We start from the raw sequence: 12,158 nt of genomic DNA, 5'->3' as shown, positions 1-12,158 counted from the left end.
GCTCTAATTAAGCTCCCAGTCACTCTGGGTGGAAGGAAAGGGCATCTTTATAACAGCAGCCGTGCTTGCACAGAGTAAGTAGATTTTTTATCGCTTGATAGGAATTTATAATAATAAATCTCTTATTTCTTTTGGTAGCCATTTCTTGCAATTGGAAAACAGCACAAAGCCTGACTTTACCTAAGAGAGGGTCAATGTCACTATGGCAGAAGCAGGAAAATACTGAGTTGCTGGTGATTTTTTAAAGACATAAAGCTTTTTTCCCCCCTACACATTTTGCCTGTATTTGCTAAATTTCTACTTGAATTTAAGAATATTATAACAGGAGGAGGATAGAAAAGAACTTTTGTAACGTCAAATATGCTTAATGGTCAGATTCTTGAAAATATTTGTAATTAGCACCTGTTTTTCAACATTAAAATTTTGTCCATGCCCCTAAAAATAGTTTATTCACTGTTGCCTTTGTTTATGCCATGAATGTGTTTATAAACAGCACATAGAAAATTTAGCCTAATGTATCAGATTTCTTCTCAACTGGTAAATCCAAGTTAATGGGTGTAACTTAATAATGTCTTCTTTTTAAAATTAAACTTTTGTGTTTAGCTTTGTCTAAAAATGTAAGTTTCCTACAAAAATTAAATCATACGATAAAGTAATTATGGAAATATATATTAAAAATTAAAGTAGGAGGTAACAATGGCCTCCTTCCTTCCTCACCTGTCCTTTAGCACCCGCATCACCCAGAAGTGAGGGATCATTCTTCTCTCATCCCTCTCCACGTCCCTCTTCTCCATCAATAACCCCAGGTTTTCTTTGGGGACTGTCAACCCTGGAGTTCTTAGCTTAGGACTGGCTTTTGAGTGAATTAAGCCCATCAGTACATGTGGCAGATATTATTTGCCACATATACTGATAGCTGTTTTTCTAGACGTTATTCCAAAATCTTCTAGAACCTTGTCACTCTTCATCAAGAGATAGAGGCTATGTACTCTCCTCTTGAATCTGGGTGGGGTTTTTATATCTGTGTCAATCAACAGCATAGGGCAAAGTGAAACTGTGATTTCTGAACATAGGCTATAAAAATTGAAAACACTTTTGTCTTGTTTTCCTGGGATGCTGCCCTATAAGCAGTCTGACAGCCCTGAGACCTCCATGCTGTGGGGGGAGGCCCAAACTGGCCCAACTGGAAAGATCACGTGGAGATGCTCCAAGACTGCGTGAGAGAGGGATGCCAGTCAGCTCCCAGCACCATCTCCCCTCCCCCAGTTCAGCTCCCAGCACCATCTATCCCTCCCCCAGTTTCAGCTCCCAGCACCTGCTACCCCTCCCCAATTTCAGCTCCCAGCACCATCTACCCCTCCTCCAGTTTCAGCTCCCAGCACCTTCTACCCCTCCCCCAGTTTCAGCTCCTAGCACCTTCTGACTGCAAATCTGTGAGGGTTCCTAAGCCAGAGTCACCCAAATTCCTACCCACAGAAACCAGGAGAGATAATGAGATGATTGTTGTTTCAGTTCCTAAGTTCTGGAGGGATTTGCTACTCAGCAACAGATAACCAGAACAGCATGCCTCATCTCTCTGGCCACAATGATCGCTGCAGGACAGACATATGGCCCACTTTAATCTATTCGGTCTGTTTGCCATGAGTGCTGGAACACAGATTCTCTCCTCCTCTGGACTCCCTGGCATGAGTACACAGGCTCAGTAAGACGCTGTAACCATCTGACTAGCAAGAAGGGGAGACAGGCTGAGGGCAAAAGCAACAAAAGGAAGCAAAGCAGAGGGAGACATCATGTGACGTCACTGAGCCCTGAACCAAGCCGCACCTGAAGCTACCATTGGACTTACTCATTACCCACTCGAAGCCATCTATTCAAAAAGTTTGGAATTGCAAGTCACCGTACAGATAAAACAATTTAATTCCTTTATTTCACTTCCTTAATTCCTGAATTTTCCCCATTTTACTCCTGACCCATGACCAGCCAGACATTAGAAACCCTGCAATGACAGGGAGCTCACCACCCTCTGGAGCACCTATTCCATTCCCAAGCAGCTTTAATTGTTGAGCCAAAACCTGTCTTTCTGCAATAGTTTTCATAAGGCAAACTAAAATGTCTAAGAATTCTCTTGTTACAGAATTTACCTGGCAACCGAAAAATACACAGGGATACCAGAGGTACAGGAAAAACCCATTTATTTTCAGATGTTTTGCATGTATTAGTACAGGACTCAGGGGAGACTGTTTCTCTCCAAATCCTGAGCAAGCCAGTATGGAGGAAGCTTTCCCTTTATACCCTTTGGTTTCTTTATCCCCCAAATATGGATCAGACTTCTGGACCTTTTGCAGGCTTTGCAAAAAGCCCCGTGTGTTGGGATGGGGACCGTGAGACCACACCTAAAGGCCTGGCCTGGTGCCAGTGCTGATAACCCTGTCGGGATTATGTATTGTTCATGGTTTATGGCCTTTTTAAAATGGGAGTAGTACTTAGGTAAACTGGTCTTGTGGGCCCAGATAATTAAGGAAGGGGCAGTGACTAGGCTATAGGCCCGTGGTCAGCAAACTGTGGCTCGCAAGCCACATGCGGTTCTTTGGCCCCTTGAGTGTGGCTCTTCTTAAGCCTTAGGAGTACTCTAATTAAGTTAATAACAATGTAGTTTAAGTTTTAAAAATTTGGCTCTCAAAAGAAATTTCAATCGTTGTATTGTTGATATTTGGCTCTGTTGACTAATGAGTTTGCCGACCACTACTATAGGCTAACAAGAATGTGCATTAGGTTACTGGCACAGATTCAGATTGCTAGCCCCCCCCACCCCCCCAAATGTCTCATTTTCCCCATCACTCTATATAAGAAGAGTATCTAAGTTTCAGCAAGGCCCATAAGAAACAATTTTATGATATTCAAACTGCCAAGATGGAGAAATGTGAGGTCGGTGCTGTAATAATCAGCTAGATTGACAACTGGTTGATCACTTTCTAGCTAAAGAGCATTGATTCATCGATCAACCTAAATCAGCGTCAGGTAGGAGCTGCTTTCCTTGGTCTTCTTGTCCTTGTCAGTATTGAAACCAGTGGCTTGGACAGGTCATTGAGGTTATGCTGTGAGTAATATGAAGCTGGGAGGGACAACTGTTACATTGAATGAGAACTCAGGATCCTAAAATATATTGACATGCTAAAGAACTACTGACTCTAAGGTAAAATTTAAAAGAGAAACACTTAACATTCTGCCCTCTAGTCTTCTCAGAATCACTGTATAAGTATGAGAGAAATGAAAAATGACTGAGTTTGGCCCGGCTGGTGTGGCTCATTGGTTGAGCATTGACCTATGAACCAGGTCAGGGTTCGATTCCTGGTCAGGGTACATGCCCAGATTGTGAGATCAATCCCCAGTGTGGGGTGTGCAGAAGGCAGCTGATTAATGATTCTCTCTCATCATTGATGTTTCTAATTCTCTCTCCCTCATTCTTCCTCTCTGAAATCAACAAAAGTATATTAAAAAAAACACATGACTGAGTTCGGAGTAACGCATATGGATTTAGACATATACTTGTCAAAAGGACTTGATGTAAGACAAAGGGGTTATGTAGCTATCAAAAAGTTCCCATCGATATCTTACAAAGAGATAACAGAAATGACCAAGGGAGTTTATTCAGTTTATTTATTGCTGACGTCCAGATTTTCATTGCGTGTTATTGACTAGATGAGCATGTTTCAATTTGTGTGGTTGCTTTAAATACTGTTCAGCCTTCATTTCATTTATTAATATCAGGTGCAGCTAAGCTGCCTGAAGCAAAGAAAGTGCTCATTCCTTCCAGTCCCCCATCTTCAGCTTAATGCATGCCATACTCCCAGTTTACCTTTTCGCCAGTGCGAGTGTTCCCAGTTCTCTGGGCAAGAACCTCGGGCAAGAGGAGTCAGTGGCCGGCGGCTGGTACGCAGTGGCCATGGTCCATGGGGCCGAGGCCATATCTGATGATAATGCATGGTGTGTGCAGAGCTTTCCAAACCTGAAGCAGAGAATCCAAGATGGTCTCTCTCATGAAGGGGAACCTGCAAAAACATCATTTGTCTAGAAGCGGAGGGCGCTCTGGCGCGGGTTCGGGTGGGGAGCGTGCTTTCTCTGTGTGTGTAACCTGTAGAAATAGCCCCGGCCTCTCGGGTGGGCCCAGCCTGCCTGTGGCAACACTGGCTCCACTTGGAATAAAACCCACATGGAGAAACGTACAGAGGAAACTATTCGAGAGGGATCTGGGTGTGTTTCAGACGTTAAGTCTGCAAAGAAAAATCTGTAAACTTTTTTTTTTTTAAAGAAAAACAAGCCCCTGGAAATGAACTTTGAGAGAGATCATTTATGCAGGGAATCTTCCCAGAAGGGAAAAAGAAACAGTTTAAAAGCAATTCAAGTTTTAATAGGGCCCCTTCCCCCCCCATACTAGGAACAAGAAGGAAGACAGCATTGGAAAATGAACGGTTCACTGAGGCTCAAATAGAGGCCGTGGGTGCTGAGCAGAAACCGAAAGACATTGTTCTCATGCTGATAAATGACTCCAGTTTCTCTCTGTGTGTTAATAGCTGCTCTGTGTCTCCAGATCTGAGGAAATGACATTATTAACAACAGTGACCATTGTCCTGTTTACAGTCCTGCTCACAGCTCTCTCTTTTTTCCTTCCACTTTCTCCACTACGTAGACACATCTTCTAAGTGGAGGAGTGGAGAAAGAATAAAACTGAAAAGGCAAAACAGGAGGGTGATCTCCGGGAACATTCCAGAACCTCACTGCCTTTGCTGTTCTCTGCACGCTGGCCACCGCACCCACCGAGAGCAGAGGCCCGGAGGCTGGGCACCAGACTAGACCGTTAGAATCGGCAGGACCGTGGGTGAGTTTCTTGAGTCCTTTGTGGTGATGTGTTCTCAGTTACCAAATGAAGGTCTTCACAGTGATGGCGATGGCAGAGTCAACTGGATTCATAAACTCAGAATTTTCAACCTTATTTTCATTCTCGCCCCTGTGTCTCCCCCAAGGAAATATTTTAGATCTATTTTTTCTAATTGTTCCCCACATGGAAGTTGGAACCCACAGATATAGGAACCGAAAGAGAGTGCAGGCCGTGTTTATATACCTGGTGCTGCTCCTCCCACTTGCCCATCCCCCCAAATCACTCATGTCAGGACTCACTGCAGGTAGGAGAGAAGGCTCTTGAATACTGTTTACCACAAAATGACACACGCCAAGCGGAGCTCTCTGAGTAGAGCCAGTCCCGGGGCCTGGTCGTAGGAGCAAACTAGGGAATCAGGGAGCATGTGGGTCTTCAGTGGACATTAGATGCCTTGCCCCAGGTGCCAATCAAATGGCCTGTGGCCAGAACTGTGCCTGCTGTAGTTGTGGGCCCAGTGGCCCCCTCGGTCCTGCTGGCATGGTGGGCTGTATGGCGCTCTCCTCTCAATCCACCTTTGGGTGTCGAGCAGTCACATCCGGCTGGTGTCCCCTTCTGCCTCAGGATTCCATGTGTGGGAGGCTGAGCTCTCCCTGGGGACAGATCTCCAGGGGGTCATTCTCTCCAGCTCCACTTCCTCTGTGTCCTGGTGTAATCTCCTACTATTCCAAGCAACTGAGTTCCCTGTGGTCCGAAGCCCAAGCCTCCAGGATTAGAACAGTGTTGATGACATGAATGCCAAAACCCTGTGCTGGGAACCACACACGCCAGCACATCTGTTTGGACAGAAGGACAGAAATAACCAATTATCCTGACATGTGCCACAACATTTTAAAAGTAAAAGTGGCCAATCAACTTGGGTAAAACCAGTTGAAGAGGTGTGTGTGTGTGTGTGTGTGTGTGTGTGTAAAGTCATAAATTCAAAATACACTCACCCTTATCCAAGGCTGTGCTGACATCATTGCCTCTTGGAACATCTGGGAGACCCCACATCAGTCACCTAGGGGAGGGTCTTGTTGAAAGGCAATTTCCTGGGCTCCCCCTCTGTACTGCACCAGAATCTCTGAAGTGGGACCCAGAAATCTGAAGTTTAATGAACACCCTGAGGAAGTCCTTCTGCAGACAGAAGTTTAGAACCATTGGCTCTAAATGCTCAAATAGTTTGGTCAATTCAGTGACAGCATCTAATCAGACTACTGACATGTCACAGAGAGAGAACGGTACCTTTGCTTATTCTATAAATACTTCAGAACGACACATATCCTTGTGCACCTTTTGCGAGTTTGCAGAGCGTTTTGTACCCTTATGTACTTCAAGTGTCAGAGGCAGATGAGAAACCAAATAGTCGAGCTAGTGACAGCTGTTTTCATCTCCAAGGAAGCAGTCCCCTCCACAGGAGCAGTCCTCCCAGGTGTCAACACCCTCCATAGTTCAGGGTCACCAAGAAAGATATGACTCACCTAGGCACTGGGGGCCAGCACTTTCCTCCCAGAGAAGTGACAGAGCAAGATTAGTCTCCGGGTGGCCCGAGTCTTGTCCTGCAGCCGACACAGCCCTGTGAGATTCCAGCCTCTAAGAAGATATAACTAACAACTCACCTTCACGGAAAACAGCAGGGCTCACAGTGATGGGTCGAACACAGCCTGACATACCTTCCGAATGCATCACAAACGATTGCCGTGTTCGCAAGGAGCTCAGTGTGGGGAGAGGGGGGCTAAGGTCCCAACCGGCTGTGAAGCCAGCTTGGCTGAGCAACCATGTGAAGTTTAGGACAAGGAGCAGAAACTGATACGGCTACTCAAGTGAAAGGGGAAGTTTATTACCAACATGTACACAAGCAGTGTGAGGCTGCCCACAGGGCGGACCACGAGGGCGCTGTTATCAGTGGGAGCATTCCTTGTCCCTACCTGCTGCTGTGGGAAGTGGGCTTCTTGCGATGTCCTGAGAGAAAGAATTTCCTGAGACTTGCATGGGAGAATGAGGGGTTGTGGAAAGCTTTATTTCTGTGGAATCAACCCCTTGAGTTTCCAAGGCCCCATTTCTCTTCCTGCTGCCAAGGAGAAAGACCCATTTTGCTTTTAGTAAAGCTAGGATTAACGCTGCTGTTCCATGTGTACATAGTCCAGTCAGTATCAGGCTGGCTCAGCTTGTGTTCGCAGCTGCAGCCTATTGCCACATTGCTGTGGAGGGAACACGGTGAGAGCAAGGAGGCAGGAGGGAAACGGGGACAAAAGAAAAGGGGCAAGAATTCCTTTGTCTCAGGATTTAACCTTTCAGGATTTTGCATGTTTGCAGTGGCCACACCCCCCATGGCCAATGATCTCTGTTCCAGGTTAGGCCGACAGACACCTTCCCTACGCCACCTGACTTTACTGCACATGCATCCATCCCACCCTTGTCCAGTCCCTTCCCGCCTGTGATCTGCAGAGACTTTCCCTGGGGAGTGCAAAGTTGCATCTACCTGGTGAAGCTGCCTAGATGGTCATGTTCCTAAAGTCTGGCCTCCCTTTGCTTTCTTCCTATTATTAATAAGTAGCTAATTACAACAGTTTCACTTACAGCACCTGCAAAGAATTTTTAATGATCTGATAGGTGATGCTTAAAGAGTAAAGTAGGTAGCAGGTGCAAACCACACCTGTGCAGGACTTGTTACGTATAGTTGAGCAGGATTTTTACTTTTAGTGACTTTTGTAGGGGTAGGGAATGTTCAACCTTCTCTGGTTTGTTTGAGGCCTCTCGGGGTGTTAATGTGGCCCAGATTCTGGGATGCCCTGTGGGATCCAGGCTGGCACTGCAACTGGGCCCGGCTGGCACTGACACAGAGGCCTCTGAGGAGGGCGCTTCTGCCTCAGGTGTGGAGTCTGCACAGCTGTCCCGGTAGCTGGTGACCTGGCTGCTCCAGGCAGGTCATCCTGTTCACACAGCACGGCTCTGCGCGTGGCCCTCCCTCTCACACACACTCTCAGTCTTTGTTCTATATATGTCCCTGCTGGGCCGGGCCCCACTGGTTCACTGAAGCCCAGACAGGTACGGCGGGCTGTGCAGTCCTGTCTGGAGTGGGAAAGGCAACACGGCTGAGAAGGGTACAGATTCAGGAGTGGGACTAATGGTTTCCCATGCTGTGTCCACCACACCCTGATGACGTATTAGCCACATTTTATATTTTTAAATATATTTTTATTAATTTTAGAGAAGAGAGAAGGAGAGATAGAAACAACAGTGATGAGAAAGAATCATTGGCCGGCTGCTTCCTGCACACCCCACACTGGGAATCAAGCCTACAACCCAGGCTTGTGCCCTGACCGGGAATCGAATTGTGACCTCCTAGTTCATAAGTCGATGCTCAACCACTGAGCCATGCTGGCTGGGCATATTAGCCATGTTTAAAAACCCTGCTGCCTCAGTTTCTTCATCTGCCAGATGGGGCAAAGAATAGCACCTACCTCATAGGGTTTCTGTGAGGAATGAGGAGCCCCTGAACACTGTGCCTGGGCCCAGGAAGTGCTCAAGAAGTGTCAGCCAGAATTGTTATGAAAACTCTTAGGAGACCCTGTCACCATCTGGATCAAGGAGGGAGGCAGTTCCAGGAAAAAGGGTGTTAATGGCTTAGGCGCTGGGCAGCTGGCCAAGGACAGCAACTACAAAGGCCCAAGGACTGGGCAGCTTTGCGAAGCATATGGGGACGTGGCGCTCCCACGAGTGGTCTGCAAGCCGTGGTCAAGAAGAAAGGAAGCGGACGGTGCAGGATGTTACTGAGAAAGACGTGTAGATGGAGAGATCGCCTCCCACCCACAAGGCAGCTGTGCTGTCCAGAGAACAGGCGTGATAGGAAGGTCATGAGAAGTTACTGTCATCCTGGCTGCCGGTCCCTGGAAGATAAGACTGTGTGTGAAGGGGTGATCATGTGGGAAATGACTCAGGAAACATTTACATCAAAAACGAACTTGAGTCCAGAGAGTTGTCATCTTCTGCTTGTCTGTTTTTGAGAACGTGACTCATGAGCGAGAGGCAACCCTGGCGGCCGACAGCTGTGTCACTGCGACCCTGGTGCAGACCCCTTCCTTGGCCAGAATGTTCAAAGCTTGCTGACGCCTGAAGAGAGAGAGCTTCCCTGTCTCCCACGTGGAGTAAGTCCAGGCTGCTGGGCTTGGCTTGGCAATGAGAGCAGAGAGGAAATGCAGGAAATGCGCAGGCTTATTCTAAGCACTTTAAGTGCATTATCTTATTGATGTTTAAATCCACTGAGAGATAAGGAAAGTAAACTCAGAGAGGTAGATTGTTTGCCAATGTCACACAGCAAATGGGAAGAGGGTGCGGCTGGCAGAGGATGCCAATGCCTTGTCCTGACTTCTTGGCCGACTTTTGGGTGGGTGCTGGGTGCGCCCCAAGAATGCTGACTTTTCCACCTCCTGCCGGAGTCTGCCTGCTTTTATGCCTGGGAGCCTCTCTCCAGTCCCCAGGAGCCTGCTCAGCCCACATGAGGGGCATGTCAGCCAGATGGGGACAGTTGGTCGAGGACCCACCACCTGGGGATGCCACCAGGCTGGATTACATGCTCAGGTGGGACCACAGGGGTTAATCACCCCACTTATAGAGTCCAATGACAGGTTCTTCAACACAAATACCAGCCAGGTCTGTCTCTGGGCTCAGGCTCAAGATGAGGCCACTGTGTTTGCTGGAATTCACAGCCCCAAAGGCCACAGAGGGGCTATGGCAGGACTGCCTCCGAGTTGCCCACAGTGACACCTGCTCATGGACACATGCCCTGAATGACCTTTCTCCCCCCTCAGTTGTGCTCTCGGGGATCCCCTCTGCAATAAGCCAACCCCCCAAGATAAGCAAGTGCCTCCTCTGAGAAGGCTTCCCTGGCAGTAGAGGTTAACTGTGCGTTCCAGCCCGGCAGGGCCACGTGCCAGGTGACGGTCGAACACTGTCTAGATGTTGCTGGGAAGGTGTTTCTTAGATATGATGAATATTTTACAAGCAGCAAACACCTGCTCTTCACCCACAACTTCTTAAAGAAATAGCCTTTCATTCTGATAAAGGATTGTGAGACTATGTTCCTACTGGATGTGTCTTATAGCACATAGCATGCTTTCTTCCTTTTAAAAAAAAATTTTTTTTAAATTGATTTCAGAGAGGAAGGGAGAGGGATAGAGAGGTAGAAACATCAATGATGAGAGAGAATCATTGATTGGCTGCCTCCCGCACACTCCCTACTAGGGATTGAGCCTGCAACCCAGCATGTGCCCTTAGCCGGAATTGAACCTGGGACCCTTCAGTCTGCAGATGCTCTATCCACTGAGCCAAACTGGCTAGGGCAGCACGCTTTCTTTACATTGTCCTTTCATAAACAGATCTCAGAGTTTTTGACACAGCAGCTTTCTTTTGACAGATGGACAACTATGTTGTATTTGTGCCAAAACACTGCAAACCGATTCATGGTTAATTCCTGGCCCACCTTGCCATCTTTGGAAACTTACCTCTCTTCTCCAAAGATGTTAATAATAGCCGTTCTTGAATATTTACTACATGCCGGCCCTAGTTTAGGTACCAGACATGAAAGCTAATTTACATGCTGCAAATCTGTTGTTTTCAGACTGGGCAACTGAGGCAGGTGAATAGCTTTTGTGGAGCTGCCTCGCTGGAGCCTGCCCTCCTGCCCTGCTGCCCTCGATCCCTTCTTGCCTAAATGCCACGGATTGAAAATTCCTAGCGCCAGCTACTGGTTCTCCCTCCCAAATTCCCGACTTGTATCTCCGACGGCTCTGGGGTGCCTCTACCTGCGTGTCCAAAGGTGTCTCCAAAGCGGCCTCTCCCAGCCTGAGGGCCCCATCTCTCCTCCACTCCTGCTGCTCTGCAGGGAGTGCTTTCTCTGCCAACTGGGATGCTCAGGCCAGAAACCAGGGCACCACCTCGGCCTCCTCCCCCACCGCCTCTCACATGCAAACCATTCATCCTCGGCTTGTCCTTCCTCCTGCCTATCCCTAGAAGGCCTACTCCAGGCCCCCACCTCCACATCTCCATTCTCCACAGTGTGCCAGGACCATTTTTACAGCACACAAATAGACCATCTGTATTTGTTATCTATTGATGTGCAAGAAGTTACCTCCAAAATAGAGCCTCAGAAAACAACCAGCATCCATGACCTCACAGCTTTTGAGGGTCAGGAATCTGGGGCAGTTGCTGGGTGGTTCCGGGTCAGGCCTGTCTTGGGCTGCCACCATCTCAGGACTTGCTCAAGGGAAGGTCGGCTCCCAGCTCACTCACGTGGCTGTGGGCTGAGGACATTGGTCCCTTGCCAGGTGGGGTTCTCCATAGCATGCCAGCTGACTTCTCCCAATACCACGATGAAAGACAGTCTTTTTACGACCTAATCTCAGAAATGACATCCTATCACTTCTGCTGTGCTCTGTTCATCAGGAGTAACTCACTAAACCCAGCCACACTCAGATGGAGGGGTCACCCAGGGTGTAAATATCATGGGAAGTGAGGGTCACTGGGGCCATCTCAGAGCCTGCCTAGTACATCGCATGTTTGCTCAAAACACTTCAGTGAGCACACGTTGATGTACGACATAGTCCAATGTGGGTTACAGGCCCTGAGAAGGGAACACTGTTCCAGCCCCACATGTCACCGCCTTTCCACACGCACCCTGCCCTTCCCGGGGGTGCACCGGCCACGCCACGCACCAAGCTGTGTACAGGGATGCTGCCATGGCCTCGGCGCCGTGCAGCCATCCAAAGCGTTAGCCAAGCAAAAGCCTCTTTCCCCTCCTTTGGTTCAGTGGCCATTTATATGATTGTTTTAACTTTGCTTAATGATTGCAACTGTCTTCCCTTACAAAGTTTAAATGTAATGAATTTTAACATCCTAAGAAATGTATGGAATTCCATATGTAACAACCTTTACACAAAGCTTGCTAAAGAGCCACATTTAGAGAAAATGTCTGTGTTGTTCATTGCAGCATTATTTACAATAGCCGAGCTATGGAGGCACCCCACATGCCCATCAACAAACAAGTGGATAAAAAAAAGCTGTGGTATAAAAACACATATACAATGGAATATTACTCAGCCATAAAAAATGAAATCATACCGTTTGCAACAGCATGGGCGGACCTGAGGGCCTTATTCAAAGTGAAATAAGCCAGTCAGAATAAAGACCGGCACCATAGGATTTCACTTATATGTGGAATATGAACAAACACAAGAGAAAAAGACAC

The 12,158-nt window shown here is 47.6% G+C and overlaps 1 long non-coding RNA gene across 1 annotated transcript in view; it reads left to right on the top strand.

Moving 5' to 3' along the window:
• Positions 1-4,629: 4,629 nt before the first annotated feature.
• LOC107182120 overlaps positions 4,630-12,158 on the top strand; it is a 48,226-nt gene continuing 40,697 nt past the window's right edge. The window contains exon 1 of the long non-coding RNA XR_001512844.1: positions 4,630-4,876. This is a non-coding gene — a long non-coding RNA (uncharacterized LOC107182120). The remainder of the gene's footprint in view (positions 4,877-12,158) is intronic.

This window comes from Myotis davidii, unplaced genomic scaffold (assembly GCF_000327345.1).
Source record: "Myotis davidii unplaced genomic scaffold, ASM32734v1 scaffold1494, whole genome shotgun sequence".
NCBI classification, from domain to species: Eukaryota; Metazoa; Chordata; class Mammalia; order Chiroptera; family Vespertilionidae; genus Myotis; species Myotis davidii.
This window is presented reverse-complemented; position numbering and strand designations above follow the sequence as displayed.